General features: G+C 39.5%; 1 long non-coding RNA gene and 1 pseudogene across 1 annotated transcript; both read right to left on the bottom strand.

Moving 5' to 3' along the window:
- Window positions 1-3,740: 3,740 nt before the first annotated feature.
- On the bottom strand, window positions 3,741-7,049 carry LOC149045755 (uncharacterized). Its single transcript, XR_016186461.1, has 3 exons — window positions 6,766-7,049; window positions 5,741-5,793; window positions 3,741-4,073 (listed from the first exon to the last, which is right to left on the bottom strand). It is a non-coding gene; the product is annotated as an uncharacterized LOC149045755 (long non-coding RNA).
- Window positions 7,050-7,096: 47 nt separating this feature from the next.
- On the bottom strand, window positions 7,097-10,890 carry LOC149045754 (uncharacterized; annotated as a pseudogene).
- Between the last annotated feature and the right edge of the window lie 2,230 nt (window positions 10,891-13,120).

The raw sequence follows: 13,120 nt of genomic DNA, 5'->3' as shown, positions 1-13,120 counted from the left end.
CTTTTAAATGCGCTCGCTCAAGATGCAAAACTTGTCCTTTCATTCATAACGTAGAGAAAATATCGGGACCCAAAAGATCCATTAAGATCATTGATCACTTTATGTGTACCTCCGCCAATGTTATTTACTGCATAACTTACACTTATTGCAATAAGTTATACATCGGCGAAACAGGAAGACGACTGGGTGACCGATTCCGAGAACACCTTCGCTATGTGGAAAGAAATGACAAGGACGCATCCAAACCAGTCGCTAGACACTTTAATCTTCCTAATCATTCTAAACAGCATATGGCAGTTTGCGGCCTTTCCTTACATAAAGGCAGTTCGGAAAGCCGCAAAACACTAGAACAAAAATTTATATTCCAATTCAGCACCCTTAATCCCCACGGAATCAACGAGCGCTTTTCATTCAACTAATTTAATCCTGTTTTCTCGTCGCCATATTCCCACCAATGACGTAGCTCCGCTTTCTGCATATAAATCCACACACAACCCACAATTCTTTTAATCGCTCTGACGAAGGGCTAACGCTCGAAACGTCAGCTTTTTTACCCGTTACGGTGGCTAATTTACGTTTTCAACCCTAGTATAAAAGTTAAACCGGTTAGCCGAGAGCTAATCAAATTACATCCTGATATTTATCAAGGAAAACATCTTACACTGAAAAGGAAAACTTCCACGTTAAAAATGAGAAAAAAATAACTTCTCTATGGCCGATTACCTTTTTTTCAATAAAAGAGGACGAAAAGCTCACACCAGAATCGTTTTCAGTACGCTTTCGTGTATATTCCGGCCTGCTGTGTAAAAACTCCGCTTGACGTTACGGTCACGCAACAAGAATTGTTTACTCAGCCATTGTAAAAAATTTGAATAAATTACTGTCATTTCAAAACCTTTGCGTGAGGCGTTGTAAAGAAAACCCATGCTGATTCTAACATATCATCAAGGACAACCTTAAATCCCTCTAATGACATAGTTAAGAGGAAAATCTGAATTATACCACATAGTGAAAAAAATATTTGTATTAAGGAGGTATTTGCGGGATTTTTCACGTTTGAAAATACAGCACTTTCCTGCGCTTTGTTTGCTATTTATGAACAACAATAAAGATAAGCCATATAGTTTCTGGAAAAGTACGGCACTCACTCTATCAAAATTCGGTGTCACGATCCTTTGAACCGTTTTTCCTTGAAGACCAAAAGTCAGTTTAAAATATCAATTTCACACTTGCTTGCGGGACCTTTCGGGATCGTCGCGGGTCAAATTCGTTTTTCTCAGTTTTCTCAGAATTAAAGCGCTCCGGAAGAAAAAGAAATACATTAAATTTCTTCTATTCCTAGTAGCTTTTTATAGTCAGAAAATAAGCGAAATTCATTTTTCAACTCTTGCCACTCAATGGTCGATATTTCCTGACCGCCGCTCTTAAATACAAAAATGATGTTAGGGATGCATCAGTTGACGGATTACTGGTTCTTGTCGTGGGCATTATCTGTTAACGGGTTCGTTTGACGAAGATCGAAAGAAGGAGCGTTGCAGATTTAATTCGCAAGATAGCCGTTGAAATCTACACGTGGTCATGACTACTTCAGGAGAGACCAGTGAGAAACAAAGGTACGAAGTTCTAGAATGACTAGTCGGGAAAACTCCACTGGGTCTGTTTTCAAGTGGCTGCAGAATCAAACCTTTCTGCAACTTAGAGAGAGGGGGAGAGAGAGAGCTATAAAAAATTATTCAATGAAACAGCCACAATGGATGATGGTTTCTGAAGTGGACAGTTGAATAAGCGGTATGCAAGTCGCAGGTGATAATTAGAGATTTAGAGATTGAGAATGAAGACAAAGCTTGACCTCAAAGACAATTGTCAACTGAAAGAATTTTCTGACTTTTTAAACGGCTGCAAATATACGAAAGTCGTTTTCTCGTTTTTGACTTTTTCCCGCGAAAAATCGTATTTTCGCGGGGTAAGAAAGAGCTTACTGGAAGAGTTCATTTGGTTGTAGCGAATCAACAAAACATTACTCTGCGAATTCCAGTGAATTTATTTAGAATGTTTCTGTTGCCATCACAAGATGTTTGGGATGAAACAGAGCGATAACTTGTTATTTCTAGCGCCAACATATTTTTCTCACCCGGAGAGGGTGCTTGATGTCGGCTTCGAATTCCGCATAGAAAGGTTTGTTGGCGGAAAGGAAAAGCACTTTCGATGAGAACCCTCTGTGCACTTGTTTAGAAGTTTAGCATATCTCTCCGGAATATGCTAAGCGAATGAAAGCAGTTTCGGAAACCACGAATACCCATGGCGACATTACGTGTTTGGATCTAAATAACTTCCTATCAAAATAATGAATCGACAGTCGCGCACTGTTTTTAGATGTTTGCGTCCATTCCTATGTGTTATTATATACGTGTTATTAACGAAAGAGTATGACGTTTTTTTTTTCTTCCAAAAAAGTGAAGTAGACCGTTGTTGTTGTTGTCTGTAATTTTGCCGTTGGACAAGTATCGCTATCTCGAAATGAACATCTCAGCGAATCGGCGTCTAATTTCAAAATCTTTTAAACGTTTCACTGAGAAAAATCGAACATGGTTTTTCCATTCCGATAGATCGTTTTCTGTATTGCTCTTAGAGGACCCATTTCGAAAACACGATAGTTTTGGAAAAAGTCCTGTAGCATGGAGAAATTTAGCCGCGACTCATATTTTCCTCTCTCCTTCGCGTGATATGTAAAATGCAACGCGTCTTTTTCAGAATTGCGTATCTCCCAAAAAAAGAGGGGAAAAAAACCAGCGGGGAAAGGACCGAAGTGAAACAGATCTTAATTGAGGATCAATCCTGGCCAATTCCAATTCCGCAAAGCCAGTGGTACAAGAGCGGTGCGATTCAAGTTACCTGAGCGTGAATTAATTTCATCATGTTTATTACCACCGCTAGTTTCATCTATCGCTTGCACGTTGACAGACGTTTTAGCGTCTCAAAAAGCTGTTGGGGGACACTTGGCGTAATCTGACCTATTTGGCCGTTAGTTTGTGACTTTTTTTCAGTTAAACTTCAAAACCTGTCCGATGTTACATTCTCGTTCAGACGAAATGCTAGTCGCCTCTCTTACGACAGTGTAAGCCCGCGCTGTACTTCGTCGAAAAGCGAAAAGTCAAAGAAAACGTAGTCTGTAAACACACTTTTAAAACAGAAATGAATTTCACTGAGAACTTGTACTCGAGCAAACTTCAAATATGTTATATTTATTACCTAGAATGCCATGTGCGAAGAAATAACAGATTGTGAATTTTTGGTCGTAATGGCGGCTGTTCGAAAAAGAGTCTAGCTTAAACTTTCTTTTGAGAAGAGTACATTTCCTTGCGACAAATAAGGGCATTTGCTGTCAGATGCGATGATTAACTGTGCGATGTACAATTAATAATAAGTCTAAAGCCCGTCAAATACGACTATTAACGAGTTTTGTCGCGATTAATAGTCGTGCTTGCCACGCTTATTAATCGTGATAGAAGACACTTTGAGACTATTAAGCGGAATAGATGCCATTTACGATTAATAGTTTCACTTTAAGGACTTTTGGGACAAATAGTCGTAAAATGCTCACTCCGGAAATAAAAAAACACTCCGGAAATTAATAAACCCCTGTTTGTTGTATTCCAGCACTGTTAATTTCCAGCTCCACACAGCTGTTCTGAGATTACTAGCAAGGAATAAATATTCTTTTCCAGTACTTACATGTATTTTCAGTTGCATACTATTCTTCCCACATTTCTTAATAAATGAACCTATATTTACTGGACACTTCTATATCACAGACACTGGAGAAGGTTCTCAGAGAAGTTACCTTTGATACTTTTATAACTATAAAAGTAATAGCTTTCACTGCAATTTAAAGTGATTTAATTTTTGAAATACAGTTAACTTCTCCACTAACCCCACAACACCTGTGCAAAGCATGTCAGTTACAAATAACAAATATGGAGAGTTGCAAATTACTTTCAATACTTTATAGTGCAAGCAATGTATTCCTTACCGTCATTTTTCAGTGTTTTCTTTCCATTTACAGACTCAAGTGGCTGTAATGAAAAAAACAAATTCAAACAATTTTACCTCACTTCTTAAAGCAAGAAGTCACAAGACTAAACAACAAGTGTAGAAACTTAGACATACTTAGGCTAAAACTCTGATTCAAAAATTAAAAAAATGACCCCCCTGCAAAAAAAAATTGTACCACTGTCTTTGATACCATCCTGTCACTCTCCTATTTTTTTTTCACTTTTCTTTACTTCTAATTTGTAAACACATATAATGCTTCTTCTCAATGGGAAGTGTCTTCAAGAAAACCCAAATAACGAAACAGTATTGGCAAGAAAGATAGCCAAATGAACAGTAGTATCGAATTAGAGCTTGGAGCAATTAAACGACATGAATGGCTGCTACACCCCATTCTTTTTTCCCAGGTGTACATGAACTAGATTTTGAGCACAGAATGCAATACCTCACCAAACATCTGCTATGATGACTCACTTAAAAGTGTGCATGATTATCACCTCTTGCTGAGATAGCACACTTCACTTCAATGTTTTTATTACTACACATATGGGGGCTTTGGTAAGATTGTGGAAAGGAGGGACAACGTTTGAGCAGCTGGGAGGGACCAAAATGACAGTGTGACAGCCATTTATTCCCACTTGGATGGCAAAGTCTGGGGAACCTTCCCCTGGAAATTTAAAAGTTCAGATGTCCAAAAGGGTCCATTTTAGGCCACTATTTCCCAAGTTGGCTAAAAATTATAGCTGCTACGAGGGTGAGTATTGACACTGAATTAATGAATAGAGTACCTTTTATGTAACTAACTATATAAACATTATACATAGCAATGTTGTCTCTGTGATGATGTCTGTGTGGTCTTGTTTGATTTTTACTTTTGCCTTGCTCAAAAAATGAGATTGTGCTGAGGACGACATTAGATTTTGGGGTACAGTGCTGTGATTTCTAACACAGTATCTTTAATGCAATTACTGATGGCAAAGGAGTTAATTAGTACTTCAATGATAAATGTAGAGCATGGCAATTAATGAAACGATCAATGTCTAATCATGAACTAGCTCTTTGTCAGTGACAAGTTCACAAAATTAATATTGGTGAAGGTTACTTCATACAACAATTATTGTAAACCACCATACCAAAAAACATGGTGACTGGTACATTCAACCAGAACTCTTTGTGCAAGAAAATACTGGAACCACTCATAAAAACAAGCAGTAAAGGTCTGGAAAATTTAAACCTTGCATACATAATGTTGTTGTTTTGTGAAATATTGCTTTCTACGAGTGCCTTAGCCTAAGAGTAATGGTAAAATGCACAGGTGCCATATTTGTCTGTGAGTGGATTGAATCTATTGAGTGAACACCAGAAAAAATAGTAATATTGATACAAATAGGCTGAGGGTTTAGTATAGGTATGCTGTGGTTTAGTATAGGTATGCTATGGTTTAGTTTTATCCTTAGTTTAATTCTTTTACTTTTAATAGAGGCCAAATTGATAGTGACACATCATCTCATCATAACTTAGGCTAGGAGCTAAATTTTATCTTTCTTTACACAAAATGCATTTTTCATTCATATCATTAACAAAACCAAAGGAAAATGATGTTTATACCAAGGACAAAAATTAAGCACAACATATACCTTTTTATAACTAGTGCATAATTCGCCAAGAAAATGTTTAGAATAGAGCTTACCACCTCATCAGCACTTTTGTTTTCTTTGCTTTGCTGCTGGTTCTCATCCATGCCTGTATGAATGATATTTAGTAAGGGTGAAAGGATTGGCATTTTCTTAGCAAAGATAGTTGCAGAGAGTTTCTCCACTAATATACAGATCGCCAAATGCTCACAATGAATGCCAACAAGACCAAGTTCTTGCTAACACATGTAGGAGCAATAATTGCTAATAGTAGGCAATAGTCTGTATTGAATTAAGTATTCATTTCTGCATGAATTAGTGTTTATTTCATTTTAATATTTGTGACACATAGTTGAAAAAGTATGGATAATGTGGCAACATATAACATACATATTATTATCATATTCCTTATAATTTGGTACAAGGGACTTTACTCTAAATTGATCAAAATAAAGAAAGTGGCATATGTCAGCCACTGATTTAAACAGAAAAGCACTAATTATTAAGTGAAGAGTAATTTTGCTGCAATTCTGTCCCTTCTGGGTGAGCAAAGAGAATGATTTAATACATTGTAACCCTACTGTTACTTGTTGGAGAGCATTGGGAGACAGCACGCTATCCTTTATGAAAGAGACCAGATCTTCATCATACGAGTTAGCAGTTTGTGAGTTAACCTCCCAGGATATGTGATATTTGACATCAACCATACCAGAGGTTGAATTTTTGCGTAGTCCCATACATTTACAATGAATACATGTCTTCCACTGTATCCATAATAGCCATCATTGTAGGCACAATGAGATGGAGAAAATCACACATTTTTGGGCATTGAAACACCGAGATCTGCCCTGTTTTTCAATTATGTAACATCTAGTTTTTACATGTCCCACGCAAAATAAAAAAATCAGCCCTCGACACTGAAGGATTCAATGAATCCAAGTTAGTAGTTACTCGCACGCTTCGCCATGCTGTCACATGAAATCTACAGTATTAAGCCCAAAACTTGAACGTGATCTTTGAAGAATGGTTGTAATATTTAAATTTAACAAAATACTAGCATAAAATGCAACCGAAACCTTACCTTCCTTTACTAGTTCTGACAAAAAAGCACAACTTCGATCACCAGCGCACTCCAAACCAATAAGGGAAGCTACGAGGCAATGTCAAATTCTCGTCTTCCTAACCTTTCCAACGTATCGAAGAAAATTTCACTGATACTTCGCGCTTAAAAACGCAACAAGAATTTAATCTTTCAACAATCCGAAGTGTCCCAAAAGGCATCAAGGATAAGCCCATGAAACAAGAATAGCCCATGAAATTCTCAAACTTCGAGCGCAGAAAACTTAACGGTAGTCTCACAATTTTGCATTGCATCCCTCCCCTAGTTGGGAAGTGACACGCAGAAGACACGTTCACAACGCACTTTGATGGAAGAAATAAAACCGCATTCTATTGGTTATTAGGTGTGAGGACATAACTACAACGGAAGACACAACTGCAACGCTACAGTCATCTCTATGTGCTACTAATGTTCTGCTGCTTTCCTCATTGCAGTCTACAGTAAGAAATTTTTCTGCATAGTCTCTTCTGACTTTGTCATATACCGTTTCAGAGCCTCCTCCGCGCACTCGGCGGTGTTCGCCAACATCAAGATGATTCTCAAGCTCACTAAATTTCTTAAAGACCATGTGACACCCAGGCTCGGAGCAGGAGAAAAGACCGCTAGTTTGTTCACCATCACCCTCGGGTAAGGAAGACACATGAATTCGAGCCTCATTAACTGGAAAAAAGTCCACATCATCACAAGGTCTGTAGGACCCTGGGGCTTGACGATGATGTCTTCGTAAGGAATTAGCCTTCCTTGTTCTACACCATACGCTCTCCACACCCTAACTCCGTTTAAATCAAATTTAAAGTTATGATACCTGCTGAAGCCATCCATCCTGTTAACCGCAAGTGTCAAATGAAGCTCGTTCACGGAGCAAACGCAGGCAGTTGTGCCTCTAACAGGAGGTTCGGAAAGTGCTGTACGCATGTCCTTTGCAGAAATAACATCGTGTCCCTCATTACAATATCGTCGGATAGCTGATTCCATTGGGCAAAGGATCCTATCACAGACATCTTTCCCATATTGTGGCTCGGAAAAGTCATACAGCGTGACAGTGATGCCAACTCTTTCCCCAACGTCTCTTACTGCCGCCATGAGAGAGTTGTTATGGTAACAACCCGCTTGGTCGCTCCTAAGGCTCACTCGGGAAATGTGGGGTTGTTCCTTTTTCAAAGCCTCCAGTGTGTTTTCAATGATTGAGCGGACTGCATACCAGTCCTGCTGGCAGGAATCAAGGATGTGAGCGTATGATTTCAGCTCGACCTTACCAGTGCTGAAATTCTTAGTTATGACGGTGGATATATGCCAGCTGAGCCCTCGTTTCCCGAACCAATCGGACTGCTTCTCACGATATTTCATTTGAAGAAACTTCATGGCCCAGTCCATTATAATTACCGCTGATGTCGCGTCGACTGACTTCATAGAATCTTGTTTAGCCTGTTCCTCGTTTACCGAGCGAATAATGTGCGCTTTCCATTGCAAGATGTCTGCTTTTGCGCGGTCAAAGTCATACAGAAGATCTTCATGTTACTCGGAACTGTAAGGTGTCCAGGATGACCCTTCAATCCCTTGTCGAACTTCCTGTAACACGTGTTTCAGCCCTTGGCATTCATCACAAATAGACATGTGCATATGTGAACGGGGCGTTTGGAAGTTGGGCTCGTCAGGATCACTAAGCGCAACATTTCGACAGTGGTCAGCACAAGTAGAATCATCTGGTTGGCAATTCACGCGAAAGTCAGTCTTGAGATAGCGTCTTGCATCTTTTAAGTTTTTGACGAACATCAACGCACCACTGCTTCTTCATTCCTCCTTTCTCAAGTGCTTCAATAAGCATTTCAAGGGTCTGAAATCCCGCTGCTCCATCAGCAGCAGTGTTGTCCAAGCCCTGAAGGGATTTGCGCTGAGACGCCACTCGAACCTCCAAGATTTTGAACATTGTTTACCTACTTAGTGGCTCGTAACATTGTTCTTTGCAGTACTCCAAGTATTGCTCAATCATTGTTGATCTAGTCACAATTCTGACAACGTTTGGCATCTCTATTCTGTTGCCACTGTCTAAGACGAGAATCTTAGTGCCATAAGAAACGTCCTGATAAAAGTAAGGTCTGTTCACGAATTGTAGAAAGTGATCGACTTTCCCCGTATCGATCCGTACGCGATGCTTTGTCTTCACTTCAGGGGGAGTACCAGGCCCGTGCAGTTTAGCATGGGAACGTGCCTGCTTTATTTCCCAGGAAGATAGTTTTCCGTATGGTTCATGGATATTCTTTAAGGTGCTAAGGGGATATCTATAAGCGTAAAGGCTAAGTATCTGTTTCTTTGAATTCCTGGTCTTTGCGTTTTTATAAGCAGTCATGAGTACCACTAGATCATCGGAAGCCGGACCTTCACACTTTTTTCTTTGTGCAGAAACCATTGACTCGAACAGCTCCTTCCCTCTTCCAGGGAAGGGGGGACGGGGAAGGGTGGAGTAAAAATATTCCTTATTTAGCTTTAACGCAGACTTTACATACACACCTTTGTAGGGGGTCCTTTTCTTTAGGTTCCTCGGGGTATAGCCAGTCTCTCTTTCCGGCTACTTCTTCGTTATGTTTTTTCCTGCGTGTTGTGCAGATGGTTATTAAGAAAAGACAAATGTTAGATAGTCCTAAAAAGTTGCAGCGTCTCCTGGCAAAACTTTTCATTGGAATCTTAAATCATTTTCTCTTTTTTGTGAAGACAACATGATTATTGTCCACACCCTGTGCACTCACCGAAAACGAACTAATAAGAAAACTCTAAATTATTTCTTAGAAATCTGAATACACAAATGTTGTACCAAAAAAATTGAGCACGTTTTATGCTCATGTTCTCAAACGCAAAATATTAGATTTTGGCGGGAGTCCAGTAAACCAAAAGGACGTGCCAAGGAAGTCTTTCGAGAGAAATGTAGTTTTAGAGAGAGGCTTAGGGGGTTATGACATGAGGAATTTCAGCCATGGGCTGAAATTCCAGCCCGCTCTCCGGGGTGAAATTTTGTTGTGATTACATGGCAAGTTTCAGCCCGGGTTTAAGCACAATTTTTCCATTGCCGCCATTTTGTTTCGTTGAATATTCCTTCAATGCGCCTGCTCAAACTCACGTTTTGAAACCGGGCTTAAATTTTACTGCGATTACATGAGGTTTTTCAGCCTTCCAGCCTGGGCTGAAAATCCTAGCCCGCTGAAATCTCAGCCCGGGCTGAAATTCGCCATGTAATCACCCCCTTACAAAAGAGAAAATAACGCGAGGCAAATTCCGACAATTTCGTGAGTTCATAAGGCCATTTGTAGTCAGCAGTTTGTAATTAATTTTAAGGAATTTGCCCGGCGATAAAACTTGTCAAATGAAAGCCACTTTTACTTGTTACGTATAGTGGTGTGATAAAAGCGTTGTACTCACTGGTAGATTACTGCTCCGGTTTTTTCATTTAAGTCTCTTTTCATAAACTGGCTTTGGTCACAACTAGTTTTATTCTTTCATTTGACGCACGCTTGATCGTGTAGTAAAAGTTGTCATACGCACGCCCACAAAAAGCAGACTTTAAGTAAGAAATAGCTTTATCGTTAAACACATATTCGCAGCCCTGTAACTTTACATGTAGACTCCTGGAATTATGAATGTAACACTTACGCGATCCAACGAGTGTTGCGTCGCCAAATATGTCTTTAATTTCCCTGGCCAGCTTGAAATCAATGACATGTGTTCCTGTGACCACCGTTTTCTTTTCTTGATGTCTTGGATACTGACAGGTCTTGGGAGCTTGCCAGTACTTTCCTAAGCTAAACCGATGAGCTGGACAAACTGTCATGTTCTTTATCTGTTCTCCTGAGAGTTCTAACAAACCTGCTCGTGCCAGTATCAGATCCCTTTCACGTACATTTTCTCTCGACAGGTGGTGATTTGCTAGATGCAAACCAATATCGCCGTCACAGCTATTTAGCGCTATACATTCGGTATTTCCTCGACTAAATCCGCATTTGCCACCTGTAATTTCTGAAAATGAACAAAATCCTTCCATCCCGGAATAGAAAACAATACCAATAGCTTAGCGAAAAACTCTCCCCGCGTATGTAAACACACTGGACATCAACTAACAGAAATTTGCATAAATTAAATCATCGTTCGCGAAAATAGATTTAATTAAATTAAAATAGAGAGAGAGAGAGAGAGAGAGAGAGAGAGAGAGAGAGAGAGAGAGAGAGAGAGAGAGAGATATTGATGGGCACTTTGGTAACGTAAAATAGGGCACTTTGGTACCTTCAGGGCACTTTCGTAACGTGGTGTAGGGCACTTTAGTAACTTTCGGGCCTTTTGGTAACGTGGTGTAGGGCACTTTAGTAACTTTCGGGCCTTTTGGTAACGTGGTGTAGGGCACTTTAGTAATCTTCGGGCCTTTTAGTAACGTGGTGTAGGGCACTTCGGTAACTTTAGGGCAATTTGGTAACGTGAAATAGGGCACTTCTGTAACGTGATTATTATCAGACGAAATCTAAATTTTTCGACGTTACACAGGTTGTTTTGGTTTTCAAAATAGTGGATTGCCGTATGAAATTTTACAGGTGGACAGAGACATTCCATTTTCAACTAATTTTACCAAAAATTGCTGCAGAATATAGGAAAGATATCTGTTTACAAACAAGCCTTTTGTCATTTTAATGTACCAGCCACGGAAGCAAAAGAACCTCGTTTCAAGAGCTTACAAGCATCTGGTTAGCACGTTAACATCAATAGGTGACATCAGGGATACCTCTCTATTAATGTTAACAGTGGGATGCAACCAAAAAACAGTTCTGACTCAATTCTTGTTTTTTGCCCCAAAGTTTGATCCCTGATCACAAAAACGTTGAGAATTTTAATCCCTGATCACAAAAACATTGGGAACTTTGATCCCTGATCCCAAAAACGTTCACAACTTTGATCCCTGATTCCACACAAGCACTGCTGATCCCGATCCCAAGTGTTATGATCCCAGATCCTGGGGCTGTGATCCCTGATCCCACCCCTAAGCCGTTGATCCCTGATCTCATATACCTTGTTACGACCCTGAATGGATAGCTTGTATAAATAGCTTGTATTAATTGGTTGTCCGTGTGATCATGGTGTCAGTCTGTTCCAGTTTCTGTTCCAGTTTCTACCCCTCCGGCCTCCTTCTATATTTTTCGCGCTTGCTTTCCTTTTTGCTCCTTCCTACTATAATGACTTATTTAAGGGGTGAAACTGCCCAGATTGGGCTGTTTTAGGAATTTTATTCTGATACTTACCCACGAGTTTCTAGGCTCCACCTCTTTCATAGAGTTCACATGGAATTCTTCCCCGGGAATGGAGCACTGACCAAAAGCCGGCCAGTAGGCCGGTTGTAGTATTGTTGACAATACCATGCAAATACGTTATAAATATGTATAGGCAGCTGAATGACATTTCGACAGCAGATAAATACCAGACAACATTAATCAGCATACTTTTGAGGAAATTGCCGTTTTATACCAATCCGTTGGTTTTTCACAGAGTATTGAACTCCATTTGTGCTGCTTTTCAGTCCGATCGGAAAATAGCGGCTGCGAATCAAGCGTAACCTCTTATTACGCATTTTAGTACAACTGATAGACTGACCTTCATGTCAACCACCCCCACCCACCCCACTTGGGCATACCCCTATGAAGACTGTCATTAAATAAAAGACCAATGATTCACATGAGTTAAACGGGTTTTTTTTTTTTTATAGAAACACAAATAACATGAATTGTTTTATTCGTTGGAAAGCCACCAGCAGAGTTATCAACAGTTTATGTGGCATACGTTGATCGTTACAAAAGTGCCCTAATCCTCGTTGCAAATATCCATCACTCCTTCTCGCCAACGGAAAAAACATTTGGTAAAGCAAGTGCTGTGGAATAAAAGCTTTTTTTTTTTTCAATAAATAACTCGGACACATAACGTTTATTCAAGGGCTTTAGGTAATCATGAATTTGTTATCATTCAAAATTAGTACAATAGGGCACTTATGTCACCCGGCAAAGTCTCTTCCCTTCAAACTTCCAAAATTTTTCCCCGAAAAAAATGTTTCTTTAAGTTTTTTTGTGTGCCACAATTAGGCAAAATAATGTTGTTTTCATATAAACTGTTTTAAACCTCAATCGCTACAAGTTAGGTGAGAATTTGACTTTAGAGCAGCAAAGTTAAGTTTTAAAATGTTGAAAGGTTTCGAAGGGAGCTCTTGTCTATGACAAAACATACAATCTTACTAAATTTTTTTGGGCTGTGAATTGCTCCCAAAATATTTAGTTGTGGAGAGTGAGTGAATGCC

This window comes from Pocillopora damicornis, chromosome 5 (assembly GCF_964200805.1).
Source record: "Pocillopora damicornis chromosome 5, jaPocDami1.2, whole genome shotgun sequence".
Classification (NCBI taxonomy): domain Eukaryota; kingdom Metazoa; phylum Cnidaria; class Anthozoa; order Scleractinia; family Pocilloporidae; genus Pocillopora; species Pocillopora damicornis.
Note: the sequence above shows the minus strand (reverse complement) of the source record. Positions and strands in the feature narration are given on the sequence as shown.